Source organism: Manis pentadactyla, chromosome 8 (genome assembly GCF_030020395.1).
Source record: "Manis pentadactyla isolate mManPen7 chromosome 8, mManPen7.hap1, whole genome shotgun sequence".
NCBI lineage: Eukaryota > Metazoa > Chordata > Mammalia > Pholidota > Manidae > Manis > Manis pentadactyla.
In genome coordinates, this window is record NC_080026.1 from 14,218,135 (window position 1) to 14,243,685 (window position 25,551).

The 25,551-nt window shown below is 37.4% G+C and overlaps 1 protein-coding gene across 12 annotated transcripts in view; it reads right to left on the reverse strand.

Moving 5' to 3' along the window:
* PKP4 (plakophilin 4) overlaps positions 1-25,551 on the reverse strand; it is a 217,872-nt gene that overhangs the window by 99,672 nt on the left and 92,649 nt on the right. The gene's annotated exons all lie outside the window — the stretch shown is intronic.

Genomic DNA, 25,551 nt, shown 5'->3' on the forward strand with positions numbered 1-25,551 from the left:
AATACCAGAGAAAAAGTCTTGCTTTATTTACCTGTAATATAAGCACCCCAATTTTACTATTGTCACAAACACATTCATGTGTCACTGTGTGAAGGGGAGGAAACAAACCTCTGAGCCATAATTTAGACTTTGAAATTGTGTATAAAACTGGAAGGATTGTCTAAAACATTTATATTTTTCATTCTATGTGGCATTACGAAGGCAAGCAAGTTCTATTACAGGATGAGATGCTTTAACTTTATTTGTACTTATTGCTACCTTGACAGGATTTTCATAAGGAGAAAGTATGCCATGCTATAAAACATCTATAAATCAAATCAAGTATACTCCAACAGCTTCAAGCCACACACAACATCTCCAATGCCTCCAGCTCCCCTGGGCCATGCAATCTCCTTGTAAGTCTAATCAAAGCAAACACTGACTTGTAAGTAGTTTGACTCAACCACTGCTGGTTTGAAATACCAGGCATATGAACCCTAAATCTAGAAACTTATCAGAAATAAGACAGCCTTAAATATTATTTTTGACAGTATGTAAATATTTTTTGTCATGGAAAAGTAAAAACAATTTAATTTAAGGTCTATTAACTCCTTGTGGAATCAGGCACATGTACCATTACTTAACAGCACTGGTTTTGCAAATTCTACCAGCTGCTCTTAGAACAATTTTTAAGAAGTAGTCCCTGAACTCCTTATTGTTTTCCGATATTGAAAATTCTTTTCTAATGAGCTAAAGTGGTGTGGACATTAGGGCAGGGGCTGAATGAGTAACAGTGGCTCAATAATGCTGCACAACATGATTATAATGGGAGGGCAAGCGGGACATTGCCTACCTCTGCTTGGTAATTCCTAGACCACTGGTTCTTAATAAATGTTCAGCAAAAAGACTGGATAGATAACAGTTGTGCAACATTCAGTATCAGGTTGAGATAATTGATTTTAAGGCCAAACAGTATTATGTTTACCTCACACTTAAGTCTTTTTTTGTCCTTAAGGTGAATTATATTTTTTGTGATATACTTTATTCTTTCACTTATTTTACTCTATTGTTTATTATATACCTCTTTTCCCAGAAGACTGGCTACTCGTATCCAGCTGGGCCAGGAAAGGACTGTCCATGACTCCCTGAATATTGCCTGAGCCATCACATTACCTCTGTGCTCAGAGTTCAGTGGAGTGTTTTCTTCATTTTAGGATGGCCAAAAGTTACCAGGGTAGAATTAAGATATGTTTCCAACCAGAACATTAAAAAAAACACTCCATTCATAGAGAAAAAATCAATTTATGATATTTGTATCATGTTTGTTGCTGTCTATGACCTTTTGAGCATCTTTTTAAAGGCAGTGGTTGGGAAATTTCCTGTCTGAAGGCACAAGTTGGAACTTGCTGTCCCGTAATTCCTTTCCTCAAAAGCAGAGACAGGGGACTTTGGTTCTGCCAAGAAGATGCCAGACTGTGACTCAGGTGCTGAAACCAAGACTGTGTCATCAGAAAACATGAAGCTCATTTTGTTTCTCTTCTGCCTTCTTGAGGCACTCCCTGCAATAGGTCTTCAGGTCAAGTTCTTAACATGGAAATGTTCTCACATGTGCTTGTGCTTGGTGGCAGCATCAGTAGGTTCTTTATCTGACCAATTTTGTGGCAAAGATTCATACTCTGTTCGTGGCAGCTTATTCTCCAGGCTTGTTTGCCAGTCCTTGCAAAAAATATGAGAATTCACTAATACCCACTTTATAGATGCCTTTTTCTGCATAATTAGACATGTCAATCTCTGTTTCCTGCAAATACAAAGCTTGACTGACACACCTATGGAAACAATTTACTGTTGGTGAGTTGCTAGGACAGCTATGTATCCATGATGTAGCTACATTTTTTATTTACAAGTTGGGTCATTCCTTTAGCATTCTTATGGACCGAGAAAAGTCCACATTATATCCCTACTGGCCATGGAGCCCATAATATTGAATATCACTGGCTACTTTTATCAAAACCATTCTACCCATTATTTACTCACAGTTTGCACAAGTAGGAAGTCATTAAAAACCCAAAAGCAGAGTATCAGGAATCTCCAAAGTATAGAATTTGTAAAGGTTACCTAATACCTGTGAATATTTACAAGTAAAATATATGTATGCTTTACTGCAAAATTATTATTACCCCTAGAATATAAATTAAGCACTGTTACATGAACAGCACTGAGATGGATGAGTAGGATATAAATATTTGACAATTCTGTCTCTACTGGCTTCTTAGACTGACTGATGAGGAAGTCGGTGTTACATAGTCACATGAAAACACATCTAATGATTTCCAAAATAACACTCATTAAGATGATTATGCAGAGATACCATCTATACATTTGAACATTTTCTCCTTTATCCTCTAAACTTAGATTGTGAAGGCTATTCCTTCTATCACTATCCAAAACAGGGCATCTGAATTACAAGGGGACCTCATAATTGTTCTTCTTCAGGAAAAGTAAGGAAAATAATGTTAAAAGAACTTGCCAGTGACTCAGTATATGATAGTTTCTTAAGTTCTGACAAAGACCATGAACAAACTTAAAAAGTCACGGCCACTAATTCATCACAGAAGTGGAGTCAGTTCATATGTGTTTGAATGCTTTTCTTCATGTTTATCTCATCTCTTTCAGGTAAATACATTGATAAATCTTCTGAGAGTCAAGGCAATAGAAGAACACGAAGCTTCACTTTCATGACCTCGTACGGCCTTCGAGAGCAGACAGAACTGCACTGCCCTGGCTGTCCGCTATGTCGGGGGCGGGGGTGGGGTGGGGTGGGCGGGGAGGGGCCTCGGCTGCAAATAAGTCTTGCCCAAGGACACAGCTTTCTGGGCAGTGTGCATCCAGCCTCTGATTGAAGTAGGAATACAAAGCCAGGCCCGGATTGCTCTAGAGCTCCCTGTGCACTTGGCCAGTCTACGTGGTGCTTGGACTTCTCCCCTGGCCTTGCACTGCCCAATCCTCCTTTTCCTTCCCCTCTCCGCCCCACATGTTGACCTGCAGTGAACACTCTGTCTGCAAAACTCCGTCTCAATGAGAGCCCAACCTGAGGCAGTGCTGTTTTTGGCTTCCTTTTATATCATGATAGAAATTTCCTCATTCTTAATTTTTAAATATTGTGAGACACTTCAAATGTACAGAGAAACACAGACAATAACAAAATGTGCTTTGGAGAACTTATGCCAGTTACCACATTTGCTTCAGGTTTTTTGAGAAATAAAACATTATAGATACAATACAATCTCCTGGTTTCTCTCTCCTGAATTCTATTCCTCTCTCTTCCTCCCTCCCCAGAAGAAACCATTATCCTGAATTTGGTGTTTTATTAGTCACATGAGTATTTTATATTACTACTACTCCATATTCACACACCCATAAATGATATACAGTACTGCTTTGCATGTTCATACAATTTATATCAGTGGCATACTGCACACAGTTTTCTGAAGATTGCTTTTACTTTGATTTTGAGATTTATCAATATTGGTATGTGTAGATCTAGTTCATTTATTTTCACTGTTCTATAGTATTCTATTGTGTGACTACAGCACAATGTATTTATATGTTCTCATCATGAATCTTTGGGATGGTTCCAATTTTGAGCAACTATAAGCATACTGCAACATAAGCATCCTTGTATAAATCATCTTGTGCTCATGTGCCAGACTTCTTCAGAGACTTGGAAGTGGAATTGCTGGGTTAAGATTATGCATATCTTCAACTTTACTTGATAATGATTGTCAAATTCCTTTCCAAAGTAGTTGTCCCAATTTACATTAGTCAGCATTGTATGAGAGTCCCACTTACTCCACATTCTCACTGACATCGATTGCATTGCTTAAATCTGCTCCCCTTTTAAAATATGATGGACATGGGATGCCACCCTGCACTTGTTTTCTTTTGTATTTCCTTGATTCACCATGTTTCCAAATGTTTACTGATTATTTAAGTTTCTGAATCTCAGGTATCATAAACTCTTTGGGGGAGACTTCTCCCCTACTGCCAGCAACCAGGCTTGTCCTTTCCTGTGGCACAGGTTTCTCAGCACCCTTACACTAATGGGGTGGCTTGGTAAAGGCTTAGCTTTAGGCAACGGTGTTCCCATGGACTCCCCACCTTGGGCAGCCCTCAAATGTAGGTAGCATGTAGCTCTCAAATGGCATAAGGTGCAAGCCAAGATTACTGCTTACTTCGAGTAAGATGCTAACTTTCATTTCAGTTTTGGTTTTTATTGAATTCTTTATTTTCTTTCCAGCTTAGCCTTGCTTTTAAAAAGACAATTCAAATATTTTGTTTAGCATACTTCTTTCAGAGGAACGACTGGTTAGGGTATTGAATATGCCAGAAATGGGAGTATCAACGGCTTTTTCTTATTTTTTTCTCTTAATTTCTCTAAGTTATATTTAAGGGGAATTTCTCGGTACTCCTTTCAATTCAGTTTCTCTTTGTGTTCTGTTAAGGGTTTATCTCACCTATCATACTTTTTTTTCTATGACAGTATTCCCATTTCTGAGACTTGAGTTGGTTCTCTTTCACATCCACCTGTTCCTGCTGCTTACTGAGAGTGAAATCTCTTTCTCACTTTCTACTGAGGTCTACCTCTACTTAAACTTCCAGGTACCTGTGTCCTAAGTCAGGCCTTAAGTAGTGATGCAGTGTTCCTTTCAAACAGGAATATCACAGATACTGTAGAGCTGGTCTCCAGGCTGCTGTCTCCTTCCTCCAGCTTCCAAAAGCCCCAGAAAGCCTTCAGCATTCGGTACTTCTACTCGCATTTCCTTTCATAGGCAGGAAGAGCTGCACCTCAGAACTTAGCTCAGGGACTCTGGGGTCGGCACTCTTCACCCTCCTGCTGCCTCCGCGTCTCTCTGACCCCACGTTCCATCCTCCCTGATGGCCAGGACTGATGTATCTCCTGACCTTTTCCAACTGTGCCCTGGGGAAGCCTCATCCCAGTTTGCAATTTTCTCTCTTTATAAACTCCTTATCTTTTACCATGAATATTCTCTATTTCTGTGTTACTAAGAAGACTCCACCTATAGCTTTTAATTGAAATGTAGTTCTTTCTTAAAATACTTCATTTTCTCACAACTGTCTCTGCTGAAGACTATGCATTCTTGTAGACTCAGACTCCAAGAAGGAACTAGTGGTTACCAAAGGGGAGGGTTGGGGAAGGGCAGGTGGGGAGGGAGGGAGAAGGGGACTGAGGGGGTATTACATTTAGTACACACGGTGTGGGGGGTCATGGGGAGAACAGTGTAGCGCAGAGAAGGGACATAGTGGATCTGTGGCAACTTGCTGCACTGATGGACAGTGACTGCAGTGGGGTATGGGTGGGGACTTGATAATATGGGTAAATGTAGTAACCACATTGTTTTTCCATGTGAAACCTTCATAAGTGTGTAGATCAGTCACACCTTAATAAAAAAAAAAGACTATGCATTCTTCACACCCCATACCTGAGGTGCCCAAAGAAGGGAGTTGGCAGTCACCTGGCTCTTCATTACTTCTAGTTTTTAGTGTAGAGCTGTTTTTAGTATTCCTCACTGTCCTCATGTCAGTGGGATTTGTAGTGATATTCCCTCGTACATTCTTGATACTAGTAAGTTGTGTTTCTTTTTTCCCTAACTGGTAAAGACCATTATTCTTCCAAATATATGCAAAAGCTCACTGTGCTCTGAGGCTTGTGCCATCTGACTACAGTTGCCCACTTGCATCACTACCATTTATTTACTTCAAGTTATTCTGATTCACCAGTTTAGGAGTAGGTACAGTAGCTATTACCACAATGATGATGATAATTAAGAAACAGCAGTGGGCAGTCATATCAGGCCATTAGCGATGACACCGTCAGCTTCCTGTTCCCACAGTCACAGTAATCGCCAGTTCTCGCCCAGGCTTAGTGGAGGGAGTGCCCCCTTCTTGTCTAAGGCTGGGCCCTCCAGGATCATAATTCTCCCTCCTGAAGCTCCTCTCACTTCAATGCTCAAATCTTTCTCTTCAGAAAACATATTTTATGATCCCAGGACTCCTCAAACTATTTCCTTCCCCTTTCATCTATTCTATCTTTCACCAAATATTTTTCTTTCAAATTGACTCCTTTTTAAGATATAGTATCACCCCAAGTATTAAAATAATTGAAACCCTAATTTCTAATGCTTTTATAGTTTTCCTAATAATTTTTAAAACACAGTAATTTTTAAAGATGTTCATCTGTTTACTAAAAATCATTTCACACCAGGAGTACATGTCTAACACACCAGGCAGGGGTCAACATGCATTTCCATGCCTATAAATCTTAGCAGGAAGGTACTGAGTACTGGTTGTAGGGAAAGAAGAAGACCAACAAGGCCATCATGTGATGCATTCAGTGGTTAAGTGAGAAAGCATTTTTATTTCAATCACTGTTGCTTAAAAATCTTCCAAAAAATAGCTTATTTTCTTGCCTTAGAATGCTGAATTTGATACCACCAAAAGATCAATTATCACTGAATAATATGTTAGATTTTAAAGTAGAGGATTGTGCAGGATATGGCCTCTTCTCAGGACATACTGTAACATTTTTTTCTCTCATCCACATTCAAAAGATGAGTAAATTATGATCATGATCATACCTTTGAGGCTCTTAAACCAGGCCTAGGGAACTTTATTTTTCTGAAATTTTTTTTATTAAAGTGTCATTGATAAACAATCTTACGTTGGTTTCAAATATACAACACAATGGTTCAACTGTTACCCATATTATTAATCCTCAACCAGTCTAGTGCAGTTACTACCTATCAATGTAGTAAGATGTTACAGAATCATTGACTATATTCTCCACGCTGTACTACCATCCCCGGGACCAACCTGCATTGTGACGGAGAATTACTGTGCCCCTTCATTCCCTTCACCCTCCCCTCCCGCATGGTAACCACTAGTCCCTTCTTGGTGTCTGTGAGTCTACTGCTATTTTGTTCCTTCTGTTTTGCTTTGTTTTTATACTCCACAAGTTAAGTGAAATCATATGGTATTGTCTTTCTCTGGGCCTAGGAAACTTTTAAAAAATTAACATTCAAGATCTAATAGGAAATCCACAAAAACATTCCAAATACCCTTGTTAGGTTGGTACTAAAACCTAAGCAACCATATTTTCAAAGGGTTCTTGAACTTCTCAGTGCTAAGATTCTGCCTGACTTTCTATCATTTGACAAAATACCTGACAAGTCATTGTTAGGCCCACTTGTCTCCCCTAAATCATACTTAGTTAATTATACATGTGCTAGGCATAGGATGTCAATCCCCTTTGTACTGGTTAGTTCCTTTCGTTAAAAGGAAAGCCAAAATCAAAAAGGTCTAATATTGGCTCTCTCAATCAAAGTATGTTCTGAAAATACCAGTGTCCCCCTCCCTGCCCCACAAATACGCCCTTTAGAGGAAGGGGTTCTGAGTCATGTAGGTTTGGGAAATGCTGTCTGGAAGATTCTAAATCTTGGAGATACACACTGACACTAATATATTAAAGTTTTGAGAAGTCCACCAGTAGGAAGTCAGCTTACCTTGGTGTAACTTAGCAATTCTTTGATTTAGTGAACCTAAGCACACTTTTTGTTTTCAAGGAACAACTGTTAATTATCTCAAGAAACAGTATTGTCTTACAGAATACAGCTCAGACAGTATTAAAAAAATCAAGCTCATTTAGTGTATTCAGGGATGGTTGAATTACCCTGTATCCTACATGAAAAATATGTTGCAAACATTGGAAAAAAAATTTTAATACTTTGTCCAGACTGAATATTTACAAAGAGTAGGGCACCACAAAAGGTTAACCTTCAAGTGGAAACTGCTGGCCTCACCCTCTGAAGACACGAAGGGTGCACAATATTAGGGCACCCCTCCTGGATAAGTTGACCTATGCTATGCCCACTGCATCTTACATTTAGATCTTGTTTAAGATAAAAGGAAAACACGAGACACAACTACCAGTCTGATTTTTTATTATACTAGCTAGCATTCTAACAGGAAATGAACATTAGATTATTGTTTTATCCTACTGCCAAGCCACACAGGATTACACCAGATTCGAGCTTTGGTATCTATCATTCAGTTTTAATGAAGCAGAGAGAAAAACAGCAAAGCTTACCAGATGCTCTAAATTTACATTCTAAAGCTCGGGCCCTTATCTGCAATTTTGGCACCAAAGTTCTTCACTAGGAAATCGAAATAAAGAACAGAGGTTTATATTAAGACACCCAAGGAAAGCTTCTTACATAGGATCAGATACAGATAAGAGAACCAGGGTAAACAGGTAGAAGCCCAAGCTTTTCCCACAGTACTACTGGCGGCTTTCACAAACTGTCTACTCAGTGGTACCTCACTGCCATTGGATTTTCAGTCTCTCAGGGGGCAATCTCTGACCATCCGCTAAACAAATTCACTATCCCCCCAAGACTCAAACGCAAACCTGACACTTTCAATGAGTACCAGAAAGATGAGTCATGGCCCCCATCCAGCCATTCCTCCCCCGTGCCTCCTGTGTTTTCCATTTCTCCACCGCAGTGGTTCTCAAAGTGTGGGCCCTCAACCAGCAGCACCGGCATCAACATTATTTGGAAAATCCTTTGAATCAGAAGGGGTGGTGTGCTTGACCAAGTCCTCTGAGATTCTCACACACACAAAAGATCAAGAACCACTGTCCTGATGGACTTATGAACCACTATCCTCTGTTACTGAGGCTCTAACTACAAGTGTTTTCATCTTTTCAGCACTTCTTCCCTTTCTTTTATTACCCATTCCTCGCACATTAAATGGTTTCTCAAATCCTGTCCAACACTGGTTGAATCCACTCCACTCCCTTCCTCGCCATTCTTAGCCTGACTCGGGCTCACATTAACTTCAAACTATTGCAATAACCCCTCACTAAGTCTCCCCACCACGGTGATGAGGGCCTTTGCCTCTGCTTTTCACATTTCTTCCAGGTGTACCTGTCAAAGGACACTAATCATCAATAATCTCTCTCCTTTACTGGGGGCTTCCTGGACTCCTGGCTCTCTACATGTTTTATGTACATCGCTTTATTAACTCCCCACTCGACCTGCAAGGCAGTCAGGTGACCTCATTCCATAGAGGGCTGACTGGCCTAAAGTCACGCAAAACCAGGATCTGAAGCGACATCATCCTGACTCCTAATCCCACGGTGTCCAGCAGTGCGCAGCAGACCCTTCCCACCCCACCCCAAAATCAACAACTTACTAACGCAACTCAGCCCCATGGCAGGGTGGCCCCCCAAATGCCTTTTGTGACCTCCTGCCACTGCCCTTCATGCATCTAGACTGAACTGTTCATGGCTTCCTACACACACCACGCAAAGCTTGTTCTCGTGCTGTTCCATCCTCCTGTGGTACCACCCTACAATGAACACTGAAGTCCCTTATCCAGTCCCTGGATAAAGTGCTCGCCCATTAATGTGCTCAACTGACTGGGCTGGATTCTTCTTAAAGAAGAGTGGGATCTGTATTTCACTCATCTCAGCTCCCTGTAGAAACAAAACAACGAAATCCTGCTAATACACTCAGGGTTAATTTTATACAGTGTATCATACTCAGTATAATTGATTGCATAGATTTTTTTAAACCTACTGACTCCTGAGTATTTTTATACAAGGATACTTAATGTAATATAGTCGATCCTTTTTAAGAGTCTTAAAGCATTTCAAATGTAACGATCACTATATTCTTAGAGGGTAGGTAAGGAAAATTAGAACTATCAATGGTACAAAAGACTGTTCTATGTTTATTTAAAGTCATCGGGAGATGTGGAGGCTGAGCTGGGACTACAATTTGTGTTCCCCAAAATTTTGTTGGTTGCTTTTTAAAAAAAAACCAGTTCTATCAGGAATTTCATCTTATTCATGGTGACCTGGGCAAATAAGGTTTTTTTTTTTTTTTTTAAAAATAATGTGTGCATAATTGCAGTGACATGGTGGATTACTGCTATTGATATAACTTCCTCCATGCCACTGCCCCACGCACTTGCCCCTCCCTTGCCGACTGCTTCTACCTGTTTCCATGCACAAATTCTCTGATTGCTCAGGCATATCTTGCCTCGCAGAAAATCAGGAGTTTCCCTGCAATGGTATTGGCATTTTTTAAAACCTGCCCATCAGTCTACTGACATTTTAAGCTGAACTAACATAACATATACATATGCGTTATGTGCTGGATATGTGTTGGAATGTGTGTGTGTGTGTGTGTGTGTGTGTGTAAATATAAACAAGTCTAGTTAAGCCTTCTAATAGTTGAGGTTTTACTAATTAATGTTTAAAATTCCTCATATTTGGAGAATTCCCAGTAGTCAAATAAATATTGAGGAAAAGAGCTACGACATGGAAAATAGATGCCTGGAGCCAGTGGTGGTGGCAGCTGCCAATGATAAATGTTGCTGCCATTTTTCCAACAAGGTAGTTATTTGGTAGAACTGATGCCAAAAACACAAGGAGATTTTTCTTTAAATACAATGTCTTGAAATTTGATAATGCATTACTTTAAAATTCATTAAGAAATTATGAAAAACAATAATGACTTAACATTAACAATTTATTTGGTTTTCTAGTACATAAATATTTCAAAATTAGTAAGACCAATGATGCACATCACCTAATGTTAGATGCTTATTTGGGAGTTAATTGACTGCACAGATGATAATAATGCATATAAATCATTATTTGCCAAAATGGAAAACTGAGAATAAATGACCAGTCTTCTACTTCCTCTAAGTGGGTTAGTTATTGAAAACAGAGAAAAAAATAAAAAATGATAATAGAAACAAAAACAAGGATAAATTTAATCTTTCTTCAGTAGGTTTAACAAATAGTACCAGCAAGTAAGGGCTAATTTAAAAAATGATTAATTTAAGGTTTGGTTAGTAACCTAATGAAATGTAATGGGGAAAGAAAAAAAAATACAATGTAGTGCAGGTAGATCTTTTCCTGTGATAATACTTTTTAGTCACTAGGCTCACTTCTACACTTGTTCATTCCTTCCACTATGTAGGTCTTTTAAGGCTAAAATGTGTGTATTGCTAAAATGGCTAAATGTGGAGGGGCTTAGTGAAATTAGAATGCCCATTTATTAGTTGTGCCTGGACAATTAAATGGTTCTTTGTGAAGGCTTGTTATCCAGCTTAAGAGGTATAGGAAATACTCAATATTTTTTATCATCTTAATTTAAATTTTATACTTTATCCATATGACTTCACTAACATTGTTCCTTTCTAAACCTCCAGAAACAGTCTTGGCATTTTTGAGAAATGTATTATGCTAACCGCAGGACATATATAACCTACAAGGAACACTAAACGCCTTGGCTCAGAACAGGGCATGTCGAGCTATACGGGCTGAGTGCAACCTCAGCGTGTCTGCATCCAGACTCACGCCCATTCCAGTCTGCACGTCCGCAAGTGTGCTGCTCCTTGTGGTTCCACATTCAGTGCCCCTCTGTGTTTCTCTGACTCTCCTGCTTTCTCTCCTAATATCCAGCTCCTTCTACTGGTTAGCTATATATAAAAGCAATTTTAATTTACTTTGTTACCCTTATTTAATAGCTGCTTTTTACTTGTGTTAGGTCTATATGGCTCTTAGGAGAAAAAAAAGGAAAAGAATTCTTAAAAAAAGAAGTGCCAGATTTGAATATGTTATTTTTATTGATCCAAGTAATTTACTTACATGAAAGGGTCTCTAAATTACCAGATTTAGGATTCTTTTTCTCTTGTATACAATATATTCAAGAAGAAATATATCTGCTTACATTTGGGACAGGGATAATTTGCTATCAAATATCTTACTGTCTCATTTTTGTTAAGTCATAATACTAATAATAGTAGCAGGTACTACTGAATGAACATCAACTGTTGGTTAATACTCCACATATATTTTCACTTATCCTTACAAAAGTAAAGGCCATTACTGAGTTGAGCAATCTTAGCATGGGAGAGGCAAAATAAATGACTTGCTTAAGCTCACATAATTAATCAGTGAAGAGCCGGGCATGGAATTCTAAATTCTTGCTCCTCCATTATAGGAAGCTGAAAAAATTAAGCTTGTCTTTTTCTATTCCTGAAGGTTATATTTAGAACCATAACAGACTTCACTGCTTCAAAACTTTCTTTCCAAATCAAATAAAGCCCTGGAATGTAATAAGAATTAAACAGCCAGATGCTAGTATATGTGGGAGCTCACTAATTATGACAAAGGTAGAATTTCATTCAATGGGAAAAGAACTGCTGGTATAATTAGAGAAAACAAATCTCGATTACCACCTCAAATCATACACAGATATGCACATCACACACCCACATACAAATTCTCTAACTGATGTAGAAAAAAATCCCCAGATATATAAAAAGATGACCTATGAGAATATTTTTATAACCCTAGGATGATAAAGACCTCTAACCTTAAAGACGACATGAAATCCCAAAATCAAGAGGGAAAAAACACAGCCATATTTAACTACATAAAAAAATAAAACTTAGTATGCCAAAAGATGATACAAAGTCAAGTGACAAAAATAAAAAGAGAAAAATAAATATTTGTAACATAGGCATTTAAAATCTCACATAAGCAAATTTTACAAAAACATAGCAAGATGAAATGTAAATGCTAATTATAATATCAGAAAAAAAAGTGCTCAATTTCATTCATAAAGTGAAAGAGAAAGTAACAATGTCTTTCACCATCCTACAAACATTTAAAAAGTGGTAACATTCAGGACTGGGGAGGAGCCAGGAAAAAGGGCACTTGCACATATTATTCCTGTTAGTGTGAATTGTTATAACTCTTTGGGATAACAACGTGGTAACTTTTATTAAAATTAAAAATACATATTAAAAAATGCAATTCTACTTTTGGATATCTACAGAAATAAAAGCAACTGTATATATGAAGTATTAATTGTATTGTTAGAAACACTTTGTTTACCTACATGTTAATATTTTAACTAACTGTGGAATCTCTATACTACATGTAAGGACATGTGAAAACTATTACGTAGTTACTAAAAATAATGAGTTGGATCTTTATCTGTTGCCTCAGAACGACCATTATACAGTTTAGTGAAAAAGCCAGTTGAAGAGCTGAATAAAACAGCAAAACAAGAAAATAAGAAAACTCCATATGAGTTTGAGCATAGAGAAAACTGATAGGAACATTGCAGATCAGTACGATTTGTTACCTAGGGAGGACGGGATCAAGAAAGCATCAAAAAATTATTGACATTGTTTCACTTCTTACAACTAGCATATGACTTCATTAATTAAAATCTAATTATGAAAACTAAGGAGAAAGAAAAAAATAAAAGGGCTTAAAGAAATAAAGAAATGTTTGAATACTACCAGGATAGATCCTGCTTATGAAGCCATCCAATTCCTGGAAAATGGTATTCTGATGGAGAGGAAAACTGTATTTTTGTTTTTTTGAAGCTATTAAAGAACGCTAAGGGATTTGATAATATTCTAATGACCTGTAAGGGCCCATTCTAACATGAGTAACAGCCTTCATCAGATTTAAATGAGCACAGCATTGGTAAGGGGGTGGAGAAAAGGCGCTATGGAAATGTAAACTGATGCAAACTCTTGGGAGGGCAATTTAATAGCATCTAAAAAAAAGAAAAAAAATGCACCTACACATTGGCCCGTCAGTTCTACAGTTATGACTTTGTGTATCCTTCAAAAGTACACAAAACCAACTAATCTAAATTGTAAACAATCTAACATCCATCAATGAGGAAGTGGTTAAATATACTATATATACCTACATAATAGGATTCCAGGCAATTGCTAGAAAGGATCAAAGTAACTCAAATGCATTGATGGGAATAATTTCAAAGAGCAATTATTCAGGAAAATAAAGCCAGGCAGTTACTTTAAAAAAGACTTATGTAACTTATATATGCTGGACAATGTAGAAGATTTTCTTCTTGATGTATACTCAAGAAACTTAAATTCGGGTCAAGTTCTAATGGTTGAGAAAGGGAATGCTATATTTGTAGGGTGATTTTATACTTTCTTGGTGAATATTTAATTTCTTTTACCTTGGCATTAATTTCTGTTATTAATTTTTATAAATAAAAGAGTAAGGGTTGTTCATATAAAACCATACTAAGATACTAATTTTTACTACTAATTGAATGCGCCAATTCTGACTTATTTAAAGAGAATGTTTTAAGAATCAGTTTTTGTGAAGGACATGAAATACATGACAGCACTAAAAAAATACCTTATTTGAAAATATATGCTGTATAGCAAACTAATATAATGGATTACACTACACATATTTCTCTTGAAACTTTGCTGGACTTTTTAATAAAAGAATTGCTATTCTTAGGTGCTTCTCAGCTTGCTCTATAGTTTTATTTACTTTCTTCTATAAACTGCTAATAAGGAAGAAAAAAGCAACTTATACTCAGTGTAATCATAAAACCAAATCTACATATTCTTTCTTAAAAATTCTATACATCAACATACTTTTTGGAAATAAAATATGGAAGAGATGCTATACTTGACCTCAAGTTTTAAACTGTTAGCACTGAATCACTTACTGTATACCAGATGTTAAAATTTCATTTGATAAACTAACAATATTAGTGGTTTGAAAGGGTAGTCATTTTATTATATAATTTTGAACAGTATTTGTAGTATTTTTTTTATTGTGGTAAAATATACATAACATGAAATTTACCATTTTAATATTTTAAAGTGTATAGTACAGTGGCATTAAGCACATTCACACTGTTGCCCAACCGTTGCCACCATCATCTCTAGAACTTCTTCATATTCTCAAATTGAAATGCCATACTCATATTTTATTAAATTATAATTCTTAATTCTTCCCTTCATTTAGCCTGTGACAACTACCATTTTATTTTCTGTTTCCATGAATTTGAGTACTCTAGGTACCACCCATAAGTGGAGTCATACAATATTTGTCCTTTGTGACTGGCCTATTTCACTTTGCACGTTTTCAGGGTTCATTTATGCCATCCCCTGTGTCAGAATTTCCTTCCTATTTAAGGCTGAATGATATTCCATTTTATGTATAAACCACATTTTGTTTATATACTCATCCACTGATGTGTACTTCAGTTGTTTTTGTATATATATTTAAAAAACCCAAAATTCTGGACTAAATTTAAGCCAAATTCTGAAAAAACCATCTTGAAATTCACATTTCTAATTTCTTTTCTACTGGCTTCTAGTCCTGTCAATACACTATTAACTTTCACAAAATTCAGTAGTGGAAGGCCTTAACTACATGGTTGAAATTAGTATTATGGCTTTCCTTGCTGTAATTTAAAAGACTGACTTGATTATACATTTATTCATTTGTTTAAACCTGAGTACCTACTATGGGCCAGGCACTGGGGTGGGCAGAGAGGAAGAGCTAGAGAAAGAGGGGAGGAGAGAGAGAGGCAGTGAGCCAGAGAAAGAGCACATGAGCTTCACAATCAGACTCGGGAAGTGTGTGCGGGCGGCAGGAACAGAGAGGACTTATCTGACGTGAAGTTTCTCCTCAAGAGAGTGGGGAATTGAATTAAAACATTCAAAGTGAAATGTCAAAATAAACCCACATTTTAAGATGCCAAACAAAATCAGGTACCTAGAAAGTCTGTGAACGTGCAAAGCTTCGTGGTGTTGATGGGAGTTTGGCATCCCAGTCCATGGCTGCCTGGTGCAGCAAGGCAAACCCCATCTGCCTCATGAGCTGTCGGGACCGTCAAAAGCCCTGCGGTGTGTGACAGCTTTGAGGAACTTTCAAGTTCCATAAAAAACTTCTCATCACAGATTTTGGTTGGCAAACTTTTCTACAAAGGTCTGGATAATACTATTTTAGGCTTGGTGGATGGTAAGATCCACTTTTGCCCTGGTAATGTTGAAAGTGGTCATAGTCAGTAACATGAAGGAACGAGCATGGTTGTGTTTTAAAATAAAATAAAACATTTCATTTATGGACACAGAAATTTTAATTTCATCTAATTCTCAGATGTCATGAAATATTCTTCTGAATATTTTTAACCATTAAAAAATGTAAAACCTTCTTAGCTTGCAGGCTATAAACAAAGAAACAAACAAGCAAAAACAGGTGGAAGGCCATAATTGGCTTGCGGACTTGTGTTTGCCAACCCAGGCCCTAGGGTCTGGAAGCTTCCAAGCTTCTTTAAAGGCATACAATTTGAGGTACAACAGAACAAAGACAGAAGGATTATAGGAGGTGGGGTCCAACCTGGATTTGAATCTAGGTTCTGTCATTTACTAGCTGTTTCATATCGGACAAGTCACTTTTTAACACTTGTAAACCCCAGGTTATATCATCTGTAAAATGGGGTAAGATACACATCACAGAGGAGTTGGTGTGAGAATATGAACAAGATGTTAATGCTGGGTAAACTGTCGAGCTGTTTTGAAAGAATTAGGTGCTATAAAGTACTTTATATATGAAAATAAAAAGTACTATGTTCTCCCCTGAGGTTCACTTGCCAAAAATTTTGCGATATATTTTTAATTACTAAGTAGAAGGAAAAAACACAGTATACCCTTGAACAACACAAGTTTGAACTGTGAAGGTCTACTTACATGTGCAGTTTTTTTCAATAAATATATTGGAAAATGTTTTGGAGATGTGAAAACTTGAGACATTTCTTTTTTTCTAGCTTACTTTATTACAAGATTATAGTATATAATACATACAACATACAAAATATGTGTTAATTGACTATGTTATGAGTAAGGCTTCTGGTCAACATTTAGGCTATTAGTAGTTAAATCTCCTGGTAGTCAAAAGTTATTTGTGGATTTCCGACTGTGTTGGTGGCCGGTGCCCCAAGTCCCATGCTGTTCAAGGGCCACTGTCACTTAGACCATGGAATGACGTCCTGGATTCCATTTTTACTAAGCTCTTTGGTTTATATAACAAATAACATTGTACAGTGTTATTTTATCACTCAATGAATGGTTTACTTCTTTCATCTTCTGATCATATTCTGTTCTCAGTAGCTCCACTTTATCATTTTTTGTTCTCTCCTCTTAATCCTCATATAAAGAGGACCCATTTGTTTTTTATTATCAAATGTACGTCACAGTGGTTCAACACTCCGCCTCTCTCACACATTCCCCTCCCCTTGGTAACCACTAGTCACTTCTCAGTGTCTATGAGTCTAGTACTGTTTTGTGTTTTGCTTTTTTTAATATTCCACAAATCATTTGGTATTTGTCTTTCTTCACGTGGCTTATTTCACCGAGCATAATACCCTCTAGATCCATCCATGTTGTTGCGAATGGCAGGATTTCTTTTCTTTTTATGGCCGAATAATATTCTATCATGTATATGTACCACATCTTCTTTATCCAGTCATCTATTGATGGACACTTAGGTTCCTTCCATATCTTGGCTATTGCAAGCAGTGTGGTGATAAACATAGGAGCGCATATATCTTTTGAACCATGGATTTTATTTTCTTCGGGTAAATTCCTAGGAGTAAAGTTGCTGGGTCAAATGGTGTTTCTACTTTTAGTTTTTTGAGGAACCTCCATACTGCTTTCCACAGCAGTTGCACCAATTTACATTCCCACCAACAGTGCAGGAGGGTTCCCCTTTCTCCGCATCCTCACCAGCATTTGTTTTTCTTGTCTTTTGGTTAGTGGCCATTCTAACTGGTATGAGTTGATATCTCATTATGATTTTAATTTGCATTTCCCTGATGATTAGTGATGTGCAACATATTTTCATGTGCCTGTTGGAAGAGGACCCAATTTATATATGAAATCATAAGAAGAAAACAGTGGCTGAAGCACCACTCATAACAAATGAGTAAGAGAAGAGTGGTTGCTTCTTGCCACTATTATATGCTCCATTTTTTTCTATTTATTAACTTTCAAAAAAGTTATCTCAGTAAGTTTAAGGACTCTCATGACCCTCACAAAATTAAAGTGCATGATTTTCCTTATATAGCCAGCTTGAAGATATCAAAGAATCAATGCCAAGGAACAGTATAGGGATGGTGGAGAAATACATTAAGTTCTTTAATATTCAGTTACTGAGTTAAGGCAATGTAGTCTTCACTCAGTATATCTCATCATTGTGATCTATTAAGATATTTCTTAACTAGACTTGATGTGATTATTTCACAGTATATACACACATTGAGTCATGTTGTACATCTGAAACTACTGTTATACATTAATTATATTAATTAAAGAAATTCCTTCCTTTCGGCTATTTTAAGAAAATACTGAAGAATAACTATTTTCCTCTTGTTTCCTGGAGATATTTGGCCAGTAATTTTCATGCCAACAAAGTTACATCCCCAGTTGCCAGACATGAAGTGATAGAGCTGGATTCTTTAACTGTCTTTTCTCCTAAAAGCAGGAAGTAGATGCGGTGAGAAGCCACCTCTGAACAGAATGCCTGATGCCAATAGTCAGCAGAGCATCCGGTTCAGTTAGTGTTCCTGTCCAGGGTCAGATGCTCAGGTAAGCAGAGGCCAGCATGCTGGCCTATACCTGCCTCAGAGGTGCCATCAGCCTTAGTGCCTGGGACCTGCCTGCCTGCATACGTGTGCGAGCAAGGGTGAGAAGACTGGGTCCCTCTGGAAAGAGAGGATAGCAGTTTGCCACCTTCTGAATCTATCAGCCATTTGACTAAGGGCTTTAGAAAGGATCACCGCAGGGCAGGCTATGGCTACCCCTCACTCTCCTTGAATCTAAACCTAAATTATCACTTTAGTTTCACATCTGTGAATTTATTTCTTAAAATAAACATTTATAATTGAAACCAAGCATTTTAATAGTATTGTGTAATGAATGTAAAGAATATCAAATAGTAGATAAGAATACACCATTTGGCAAATCTGTACTTTCTCAGCAGCACACACTAAGTTGGTTTACATGGCAAATACTTAGCTCCATATAATTGAAGAACAGCAATATTTTCATTGCAAAGGCTGCAGAGTCGATGACTCTAGTCTGAGCAGCCTTGCACTCTAGGACAGAGTATAGAAGGGCTTAGATATTTTCTGGCTCACTATCCCATCTCATTCACAAGACTAAAAAATTTTTTATAACAGAATACATCAAATTTAACCATTCTCTAATATTTCCTCCTTTGTGTTTAATTCCTTTAAGGAATTACAATACTAGTATTGTTTGTTAATATTTAGTAGGTGCTTACTATGAGCCAGATACTGTTCTAATGCTTCCCATGCATACCGTAAATGCTGAGTACAACCAAAACCCAGTGAATGACTTCTATGTGCTAAGCACATCTTATTTAATTTCTACAACCATTCCACAAGGTATGTATTATTGTTCCAGTTCTGAGATGTAGACCATGAGTACCTAAGGTCATGCAACTGGTAAATGGCAAAGCAAGGATATGAAGGGCTAAGGTGTGACCCAGAGTTGGTGCTCTTTGTCACTGTCTTTCAGGCTCATGCCATAACCTACAAAGTGCGGCAATGAAATTGATTTCGAGGTAGAAAGAAGAAGATAATAATCTCTTAAAAATAATACAAGCATAGGTAAGTAATCCATCAAAGGTCTCACTGCCTGGCTTGTTATTTTACTCTGATGTGATCATCTCCTTCAATTTAATAACTGTTGACTCATAAGCCTTTCTTTCACATTATCTACATTAAGATGGCACTACTAAATAGTAGCCTGATGGGTCTCAAACAACTAACACAGTTTCTAAAGGTCCAGGGGCACAGCTGTGGATGGAGAGAATCTGGTTTGCAATTTTTAGAGATTACCTTTTCCAAGGTTTCCCATCTAATAAACAGTACCTTCTATGACATCCAGCTCACTTGACAGTGAGACAGTAATGCCTTCAGTGGATATTAAGACTCTTGGGACCACAAATAAGCACTCATAAATGCAAGAAGAAAAAGAAGGAAAAGTCACATTGCTTCATTTATCTGTGTGGATGTCTCCACTCTGAATTTTCTATGAGGATTTCTGTTTTTAAGCTCATTATTGTCAATATATCTGATTGAGAAAGAAGCTAAACAAGTCCCAGGTGAGACTGCACCATAGCAACAGGCTTGCCATGAATTCTTTGGGGAGCAGAATTTCACAGAAGTATCTGATTGCCTATTCACACTCTTGATTACAACACACCGAGCTGTTAAACAAAATTGTATGCCATTAGTGTACTGCAGGAGCATTAAAAAAATACACTGCCCTACGTGAAGATATTTTTCACACATTCGTTCACACTAAGATGTGTGTAATTGTGTGTAGCCCATTTCCCCTTTATTTAGAAAACAAGAGAGACATCTTTAAACTATTTTAGAGCTGGCCTTTATCATTCATTGACCTTTATCACAAGTAAACACTGAATACTTATTCTGGTTCGTACATATTTGCTTAATCCTCCATTATGGTTATGACAGCATATAATAAAAGTAATGTTCTTGGTGAGGAGTATTAAAGTAACTTGAGTTAGAGAGTGACCAAAGTAAATAGAAAAAACCTCAGGCTCACAGTAAATTATACTTGGACATGGCCTATTGTGCAGTCGGGATAGTATATTGATAACAAACAAAAAATAGGTGACAGAGAAAAAAAAGTAGTTTATGTCTGTGGATTATCACAAACTGTCAGCCCCCCTAAAAATTATGTCATGACCAAAAGTAAGACTAGGGAAGGGTATACAGATGGCACAGGCAAAATCCATCAAACCATCAGAAAAGCAACTCAAAGCAAATCCAGAGAAGTGTGAATTATTACCATCTATCTTCATGTCCAAACACAATGCATTTAAACAAATTTTCCCACATTGGCTGTAAATGGGGCTAGAGACAGAGTGAAGCATTTTACAAATATTCAAATGAAAGGACAGAGGAGCATTCATGAGGAGTTATTTTTATACAACCAATTCTGTTATTTATGCTACTAGAGATACCCAATGGTGTGGATCTAATCCAAATTATTTACATTTGGTTTTGTAATGCATGGTATGATGTTTCTGTAGCAGATTTGCTTTTCCAATTATATTTTGCTCTAATATTAAAATCCATTTACATGTCCTTAATATACACCTGCTGTATGGAAAGGTCATGTCCCCAAAGCCTGCTGGCCAGGAGGACAGCTGGTTCACAATTTCAAGTATACCACACAGGCTCCCTAGAAGAAAGAATTGACTGAATAATCTCAAACCTTAATTATTTTATAAACACTTAAAGTTTACATAAGATTGGTATAAAGCCACTTATTTCCTTTCTTCCATTTTTGCTGATGTTATATTTGGCCTTATTTTTGGAAGATTTGGAAGCTATCTGAACTATGCAGAACAAAATTAGAAATTATCCTTTCACTAAATAAACAAGTACTTTAATTTTACATGGTTTTTAAGAGACCATTTTCTTAGAACCTATTCATACAATTATAATATTCAGGACCATTTATTTCAAGCAAGTAAATAGAAAATCATCATCACACAGTAGAAACGTGCAGTGTCTGTTTTTACCACCTAGCATCCTACCTACCTTTCTTCTAGAAGGGCCATTCTGATTTTCTTGTGGGAGATGTACCTTCCCTATCCTCAGACCATGTGAGTTTAGTATATAAAGAGAAGGGCTGTCAATGTATAGAGATAGTGACAAGTCCAATGGATAGGAATTTTTAATGACTTATTATTTCTGCATCAGTACCAAGGAAGTGAACTAAAGGACATGGGATTTTAGTCTAAGAATATAATGTTTAAAAGAAAAGGTCACTGAGAAGAGAATGCCAAAGGGAACTGGATGAGCTGTCTGTCCAGTTGGATACTGAAGTTACCTACAGCCTCATGGACGAGTGAGTTGGAGAAGTGGCCATGAACTAGGAGCTGAGTTTTCAATGAATGGGGCTGAGTAAACAGAAGCCTGTTGAAACACAGCAGTGAAGAGAAGGGGCAAGTGGGCAGTCATGTGTCCCTTGGTGTGACAGATCTCACACCCAGTGTATAGGTAGTCACAGTCTGGCATAGTTCCTGATCTACAACGTGGCCAGGTAATGTCTGCAGATTACTGGACTTTGGGGCCAAAAGAAAGCCCATCTCTTACTATTCCTACATGGCAGCCCCAGCCAGGAACTCCTTTCTGTCTCCAAGTTTCACTCACTATAACCAGGTAAAGCCTGCAGAGATTACCAAATGCATCACAACTAGAAGGCAGTGAGAAATCAAGGCAGGCAGAACTGAAGGAAGGGCATTCCATGCAAAGAGAGGGCCATGTGCAAAGTCCATGAAATGCGTCTGGCATGGGCTCACTGAGGAGACCTGTGTGGCTGAAGCAGTGAATGAGGAAGAGAGAAGAAAGACCAAGGCCGAGAGAAGCCGTGGGTCTGATCATGGAGAACTTCGGAGGCTCTTACAAGGGCACTGGCTTCTATCCTAAGAGTGGGAATTACTGGAAGATATGGGCAGAATGCCCAAATTTGACTTGCCTTCTAACAGCATCCCTCTGTTGAGACTAGACTATAAGCAGAATAGGTTAGAAGCAGGAAGAACAGCCAGGAGGCTTCTGTGAGTCCAGGCTAACATTGGACAAGGTGGTGTTTGGACTGTGGAGTGGCTGGATGGTGGAGTTAGACAGTAGCTGGATTCTGGACATATTTTGATGACAGAAGCCCATGCATCTTCTTTTAATTTAAGGAACTTTCCTACTTCAGAATAAAGGCAGCAGCAGGAAAAGTGAGGAAAAGAATACTCATTCTTTGGGTTTTAGCTTCCAAGCCATCTCTTTGAAAAAGGCCTTATCTGAACATTCATTTAAAGTAGGTGCACCTTGGTAGTCTCCTGTAACATTTATTCTTTTCCTTTACAGAACTTCTCAATATCAAATTCATATATAAAATATACTTCTTTTGAGTTTATTTGTTTAATGTATGCCTTCCCCCAACAGATTATAAGCCCAACATTGTCACCAACTATGAAGAGAGAGCTGGGAAGGAACCATCATTAAATCAGATAATGGGTTAGATTCTAATCACCAGAATTACAGAATCTGAGGTGCAAGCACTTATAAGTGCCCATGAGGGTAGGGACTATACTTTAAAAAATTTTTCTTCATCGTTGTGTTCTTTCTAATATTCTACTAAGCACATGGTTTACTTATCAATGTATTTTTAGCTTGAAAATGTTGTCTACATTGCATTTAACTACATTAATTTTAAGTCTTAACAACTTAAGTCCACATCTGATTAAGACAGTTAAGACAATTTCAATGTCTTAAAATTCTTCTTTTGTCATATATATCTGAAGTCCTCATAGGATAAATACAAGTCAAGGTGACATTGTTAACAATCCTACCCATAGAGGAAAAACAGGCAGTGAATTCCCACAAAAATGAATAAGGACTGTCAGATAAAACAATACATATGTTTCAAATCAATATGTTTCAGGCATCAGATTTTAAAAATCAATAAAGTAGATAAATTATTAAGTTCTTTATTGGCAAAAAGAAAATAATATATGCAAAAGTAGAATCAAGTATTCCTCAAAATGTTTTATGACTCCTAGCAATAACCTAGGATAAATCAAACTGAAATGGAAACTAAAGCAAACATTTAATTAAGGGCTAAATGTAAAATAATGTCATTGTATTAGTTTGTGTCTGCTGTAACAAATTACCATAAACTTTTCCAAGGTTAAGGCAAACTAGGCTTTTTCCAGCATGTGCCTCAAAAGTTTTCCAATCTCTATCCACTATCCAGTTCCAAAGCCACTTCCACATTTTTAGGTATTTGTTACATCAGCAACCCACCCCTGGGACCAAAACCTTTGGTCCAGCGCCCTGCTCCTGCTATAACAAATCACCACCAGTCTGGTGGCTTAAGAACAATAGATTTATATTCTCTTTGGGATTATATTCTCACAACTCCCAAAAATTTGAAATTAGTTTCCTGTGCTTGAACTCAAGGTTGTAAGCTGGGCTACACTCATTCTGGAGGGAAGAATGTGTTCTTTGCCTTTTACAGCTTCTGCCATACCATGACTTTGGTCTCCACCTTCACACTGCCTTCTTTTCTTTACATGTGTCAAATTCCCCTCTGCCTCTCTTTTATATGGACATCTGTGAAGGCATTTAGAGCTGGCCTGGATAATCCAGGATAATCTCCCCCTCTCAAGGCCCTTAATTTAATTATATCCATGGAGATCTCTTTTTCAAATAAAGTAACATTTACAAGCTCCAGGTATTAGAACCTCCTATCTTTGGAGAGGGGAGCATTATTCTGCCCACCACAATCACAGTATAGAAGCACAAGAAATTAATTTACTACAAGTCTGTTTACAGATACGATGTCTATAAAATATTAAAATTGGATTTGGCTCTTTCGAAGTGACCATTTGTTACTGAACATAGCAATAAAAAGCTGCAAAATTATTTTAAAGCTATTATGTTAATGTGAAATACTTATTCTGATTTTTCCATTTACAGATAAGTGTAATTAACTTTTGCAAACATAATTTAAAAGTGAGGTTGATAGCACAGCTAAGTAGAGTAAGCACTGGTAAATTAGCAAATATAAATACTTGGAAAGACTTAAATTTTTTTTTTCTGCAGGATGTCAAAAGATTTTAAGAACAGACATGCCTTTATTTTAGGAAACTACTTTTCAGGAAAATCCTTCTTTCCCTTAGGAGCTAGGGTAAATAAGTGGCTGACAACTTTTTTTTTTTTAAACTTATATTCAGTTTACACTTTCCCTCTTTGGGATAAAGAAGGGCCAAGGGTGAGCAAATACCAGCTGGGAGAAGACTGGCTGAGACGCTTTTAGTAGAGCAGCAGGCAGCTAAGTCCCTGCCAATTTGATCAGTTACCCTGGAAGGCTTCACAGCCAAAAAAACTGGCTCCCCCACTTCCATTAGCTGTTGCAGGCAACAAGGGAGGATATAGAAAAACACTGATAGTGCTAAACAAATTAGTGACTTTTCTCTAACCCAGGAGCAAACAATTTAGGGCTCTCTGTCTTGAGCTGTAATGGTCAAATAAAACCTGTCCTTGTTAATAGCTTTAATTGCTTTGGTAAAGTTGACCCAAAGGCCACAGGCCTGGTGGGAATTTTAATGGTAAGAAAGGAAATTCTTTTCCATTTAAGCCTGGCAGGCAAACCAGAATTACATGACAGAATGATCATTAATAGTGAGAAGAATAGATGACACTTATAATTGTATTTATAAAATGTTGTTCTAAAAAACAGTGACTCACACAGGTCACTTGGAATATATATTTGCATTTTTGATGCCAAAAAAAGCATAAATAAGCAGCAAAACAACGTAATCTGTTTCCTCTATTATTCACACCTTTAAAAGGCCAGGTTGCTTAGCCTGTGAATTTCTGGTAGGGAACCCCATTCATTTTCCAGAAGCTTTCTCTTAAAGTACTCATTTTGCAAATCTAATCTAACAAAGTGATACTAAAATGTTGAATACCTAAAATGTAAATGCCCAGTCCTGCATCCACAGCTATAGAACTTAAGTGGTAAGAGAAGTTCCGAACGCTGTTTATCACTGGCACA